Genomic DNA, 5,810 nt, shown 5'->3' on the forward strand with positions numbered 1-5,810 from the left:
TCTTTTGGCCTATTGTCCCTTTCATCCTGAGTAGGCTCAGCATGTCTCTGCTGATTCATGATGTAACTTGACCCTAATTATAGGTCTGGTAGCCTGCAGAGGAGGTAGGGATAGATCCCGGAGGCAGCGGGAGGGGAACACTGTTTCCTTGCTAAGCAGTAAGTAGAAGACTCTGCATTGCCATCAGGCAAGAGGGACAGTGCTAGCTTTTAACAGGGAGGAGAAGGCCACTTCTGTAGGCCCAGAGAATTCAGGAAATTCTGAGGACTCAAGGTTTCAGGTGCATCAATCAGGACCCTGACCTTGTTGTGGCAGACCTGTCAGGGTTGAGAATTCAATCTTCCTTGGGGCTTTGCTATTCTTATAATTAAGTCCTGGACCTGCTTCTAAGCTTTTCTTGCCATCTGGTTGTAGATTCTGTTTATATGCTGCCAAGGAAGCCCTCTTGTTTTTTGCTTTGCATTATATTGGTTATTAATCATCCTCAGCTTTTAAATGTTTTCCTTAATGCATTAATGGTCTCCAGCAATACCTATCCAAATTATACAGTCCTGATAAATATTATTTCTCTCAAATTTCTCAAGCATCTGAGATATTGCCCCTACCACTGTATTCTCTTTCTCCTCTATCTCCTCCTGATTCACCTCTGGTGAAAGTTTTAACAATAGCATGACTACAACATTTTAGGGGCTCATTGCCAGCTGGCAGTGGGTAGTTCAGCTTCAAAAACCCTATCTTAGAGTCTCCTTCCTAGGACTACCCATGATATTACAGATTGGCTTGCCCACAAACACAGCAGTTAGACCCTGAGATGTCCATGCAGGAGGTTTGTTGAGGAGTGCTCTCTAGAACAGCACCTGTGAGCATTGAGGGCCACAGGATTGAGCAGAAGGAGAAACTGAACTGTGCTGCAGTTGCAACAAAGGCCTCAGCTAATCAGGAGCCCTTGAGCTGGAATGCTCCACCAGAGTTGTCCCAATTGAGCAAAGGAGTCAGGTTTTGTATCTCCCACAATGACTAGCAGGGCATAGGTGTAAATTTGAGTGAGACAGCTTCCTTTAGTCAAGGGCAATTCTGCAGAGAGACCCAACCATAAGCCATTAGCAGTCAACACTTCTGGCATCTGAGTGCTTCAGTCCCAAGGAAGATCTGAATCATGCACAATAATATCTTTAACAGTAGCTTTACCATCAGTTTTGTAGCCACTGGGGAAACATTATCACACACTGAAGATTGCAGAGCAAAGGATAGAATGAGCCCGAGTCCTTGATGTTATCAGCAAATGGCAAAAATCAATCCTGGGATAGTCTATCTCTAAACATCTTGAGTAAATAAGATGCCTTTTAAATTTAAGACACTCTTAAGCATTCGGTTACTTGAAACCAACAACATTCTGACTCACACCTGCACTATCTCAGTTACTCTGAAGTAGACATTATTATTATTATTATTATTATCATCATCATCATCATCATCATCATCCCATTTCAAGATTAGAGAACTAAAGTTTAGGGTAAGTTGCCCAAGCTCACATAGCTAGAAATGGGTGGAGCCCAATCTAAAACTTAGCACTATCTAGATCCAAAGTACATGCTCTTCACCCTTTTATAAACATCTAGTAACAGCTGATCAAACTAAAGTGTGTGTGTGTGGAGGGGCGGGGGGAGGGAGGGGGGCCATCCCTAGATACAAAGGTAATAGTAGCCTGTCTGTAGCTAAAGATTCAATTGGTATCAGAAGAGCTGCCCTCAAGAAGCTTACTGTCTTCTGACTTGGTGGAGTAGGTTGAGAAGTGGACCTGAAATCCTATGTTCACATCCTAATTACCAGAAACTGTAAATGTGACCTTACATGGAAAAAAAAGGACTTCATAGATGTCAGTAAGTTAAGGATCTTGAGATGAAGAGATCATCATACCTAATCTGGGTGGGCCTTATATTCAATGACAGGTATCCGTGTAAGAGTCAAACAGAGGAGACTGACAGGCAGAAGAAAAAGAGGCAATGCGACCATGCAGAGATTGGTGTTGCAGAGCCACAAGCCAAGGAACCCCTGAAGATAGCAGAAGCTGAACAAACAAGCAAGGACGGAATACCATCTAGAGCTTTTTTCTTCTTCCTCCCAGCCCATTCCCAAGCTTTTAAAGAGAGAACAATCCTACCAACACCTTGATTTTGGACCCCTGGGCTCCAGAACAATGAAGGAATAAATTTCTGTTGTTATGCACCACCAAATTTGTGTTAATTTGTAACAACAGCCTCAGGAAAGTAATACACATGGAATCTTTCTCTTTTATTCTAAATATACTTATTTCCCTTTCTCATATAAGGGTAGTCTGTATGCCCTTGTTCTAAGTTTGGTTGAATATATTCTTAAGTGATAAATTGCTATTGGAATCATTTATCCTATAAGAATAGAGTGTAAACTACTTCCTCAGTAGTAGATGTTATGGCACCTGTAGAGATGTGAATAAGCATTTTCCTGGGAAGTAGGTCCACAGCCATTAAATTTTCAATAGGAAATTTCTGAGAATTTCTGAGAGTTTAGTTGGGCAAATGGAAGAATGAGAGGCAGCTGAGCTCTGAAAGAAACGAGAACAAAGACTATGAAAAATACAAAGAGATTAAGTTTCCAATATTAGGAGGCAGGAAGAACCCGGTGTGTCTGGTTAGAGGCTTGAAACCCATGTCTTTAGAAAGAAGCTTTGGTTTCCTCATAAATGCAGGTGAGGAAGCAGAAGTTACAAAGGTTTTACAAAGAAGACTACAAAAGGCAAACTCCGTTCAGACCAGAGTCTGAAGGAAAGGAAATGCTCTTTCGGGACAGAGGGTTAGAAGGTTAGAGAAAAGTTGAGACGTGTGCAGGGATGCATCCTTGATGGCAACGAGAAGGCGTATTGAAGGTTTGACCCCAGAAGAAATCCGAAATCTTTCAAGAGAAGAAATGCACATGCCTACAACTATGGAGGATTTTGAAATGGCTTTAAAAAAGGTTTCTAAGTCAGTAGCTGCTGCAGACATTAAAAGATATGAGAAATGGATATTTGGGTTTGGATCATGCTAAATTCTCACATGTAAACAGTGAGAAACCTGCCTTAAGTGTTTGAATAATAAATGTAGTATTTCACTGCACCGAGTGCTATATTTTTTTAAAACTTTAATTATGGTAGGATTAAAGAAAAATCTTATGATTCTGAATAAAGGCAATTTTTTAAAGTGGCAAAAAAAAAAAAACCAGGTGATTACAAAAGCTAAATTCATTTCAATGACAAATAAGTAAAATTCTGTCTCAAAAGAGTTATTGTTATTACCCTGGGGGAGAAAAAAGAAGGAAAAAGCAGGTTATTATAAGTAGAGGAAGGTATGCACTTAAGTCTGATTCTAAAAAAGGAAAAGGCATAGGACACATTTTCTGGGTCTGTCTCAGTAAAAAGTTAGGAGATAGAATTCAGAGGATTTGGAACAAGTCTTAGCCAGAATCTTGGCTGCCAAAACCACAAGCCTCAAACAATGGCTGCTTCATTGAGTACCATGCAAACTGCCTCCCAGGCGGTAAACGCACCTGCATTATTCTCCCATGAAAGTACTTGAGATGAAGTAGGCGTAAGGAAAGGGAGAGAAAAGAGGAGAGTGTTGAGACAGACAGCTCTGCTTCTCAGAAAATTCGAAGAGTTCACATGGCCTTCCATAACAAAATTACAAAGTGTTTTGCTACAACTACCTTACAGGTGTTTACAGTTCAGGACCGCCTGCTCCTCTGCCAGCACTGAAAGGAGCAAGTGAAACTCAAAGCCTGGTTTTTAGCACATAGTTTACAATCCTAACTGCAAGGAAACATCCTTCACAAAACAGGAACCTGGTTGAAAATTTACGAGTATAGGCTTTTCTGTCATCACACGCTTGGGATACTACATTCAGTAGCCCATTTGCTACCCATTACAATAAATGTTTTAAGAACTTCAAAGAAGCAAAATGCATACATGTCTAAAATTGGTCACAGTTTCCAAGGATTCTTCTTTAACGTGAATTTCTTCTTTGAAGCAACTACAGTGTTTCTATAACTTACATGACCAAGAGTGTGTCAAGTAAGAAAGGCCTGATTAAGTTTATGTTCTTATTTGCTTGTTTAGGAAACATCATGTTAGATTCTAAATTCCTTTTTGAACAAAATTATCAAATCAGCAGACGAGTAAATGTACTTGCCATTTGCCATGCAAGTTACATGTCATAGAAGCACATTTTGTTACATGAGTATTAGATATAGCACGAAGCTTTCCTTATCAAATGGTTTCTTATCTCATGTTCTTTCCAAGCAGGTACTAGCTGGCGAATGGCCTCTAGCATCTTCTAGGATTTGCTGCTCTCAGACCTCCTATCTCTCACCTCACTGACGAAGTCCAGTGATGACTTTCTACTGGGGTCCAATAACAAATGAAAATAAGGCAGGATATTTCATTTAACAAACGCATATAGAAATTTCTATGTGTCAGGCATAAATACTACCAAAGCACTCTACAAATGTTAACCCATTTAATCCTCAAAAAACCTATGAGGTAGTTTCTATTTTCACTTCATTTTATGCATGAGGAAACTTGTCATATAGCTAGCAATAGGTGGATCCAGGATTTAAATGAGTTTGTGAAATTAAACATTACACCATGCTACCTTAAGTAGTAATACTATAAAGGTGAATGAAGCAGATTATCAAATTATACTAAGCACTTATATGTAAGCATCCATAAAAAATGGAGATTTAAAAAATTTTTTTTTTAATAAATGGAGGAATGTTATCTAGAATGTTCATGTGGACAGGTTTTCATAATGGATTTCTAAAATTATGGTTTCTGAAACTTTATGCTATATATTCTATAGTAGAGTTAATTAATTGATGTAAAGATAATCACTCAAAATCTGAATGCATTGTTAAATGATCGATTATATTTATTTCTCTTATTATATAGGTAATAAATGTTTGTATTTGGAATATTCAGAAAAGCACATGGCAAAATAACAATCACTCATAATCCCAGCATCCAGAAGTCATCACTGTTGATATTTCCATATGTGGTCTTTGGTCTTCTTTCCATATGTATATTCATCTATCAGTATATTGACTTAGCATTTATTAAATGTGACTCTTCATGCCAAAGTGATACATTGTTCTAAGAAAATAATTTACACTTTTTTTTAGTGCCCCAATGTGTACTAAATATTCTCTAAGAGTTGTAAATGTCATAAAAGCAACACATTAAGATTTTTTAAAAAGTTTTACAGTAGAAATAAACTCCCAATGATACATATGCTAGAGCATTCTTAAAAGTTTAAATATTCAGTCTAATTGAAGTCACAATGGTGATATATTTCAAAATATCATTTTGTCATTTCATTTTCTGCACTACCCAGAGCAGTTTTAGCACCAGTAGAATGAAGACAATGAGTACTTCTTCAACTTGTGCACAAATTAATTGATATGACACTTCCATTAATTCATGGTTATTTTCTTAGTAAATTGATCTCAAAGTTTCTCTAAGATTGGAAGGCACAAGACAATTAAAAAAGAAATATCGACTTGTGATTGTCGTTCAACATTTGTGAAATAAACTGTATCCAGAAGGTATTTTATAATTACTAATCACAAAACACATTGCTGAGCTAAGTATAGACAAATTATTTAGTACAAGAGGAACATGAACACTATAAATTATCATAGGTGGTTGAAAATTTACATGGTTGCATGCTATGATTTCCAGCATCACAAGTGGCTTAAGGAATTCCTCAGCTGAGAGTGGACTCCCACTGGTAGCTACAATG

The sequence above is a fragment of the Pteropus vampyrus genome, unplaced genomic scaffold, assembly GCF_000151845.1.
Source record: "Pteropus vampyrus isolate Shadow unplaced genomic scaffold, Pvam_2.0 Scaffold22, whole genome shotgun sequence".
Lineage (NCBI taxonomy): Eukaryota > Metazoa > Chordata > Mammalia > Chiroptera > Pteropodidae > Pteropus > Pteropus vampyrus.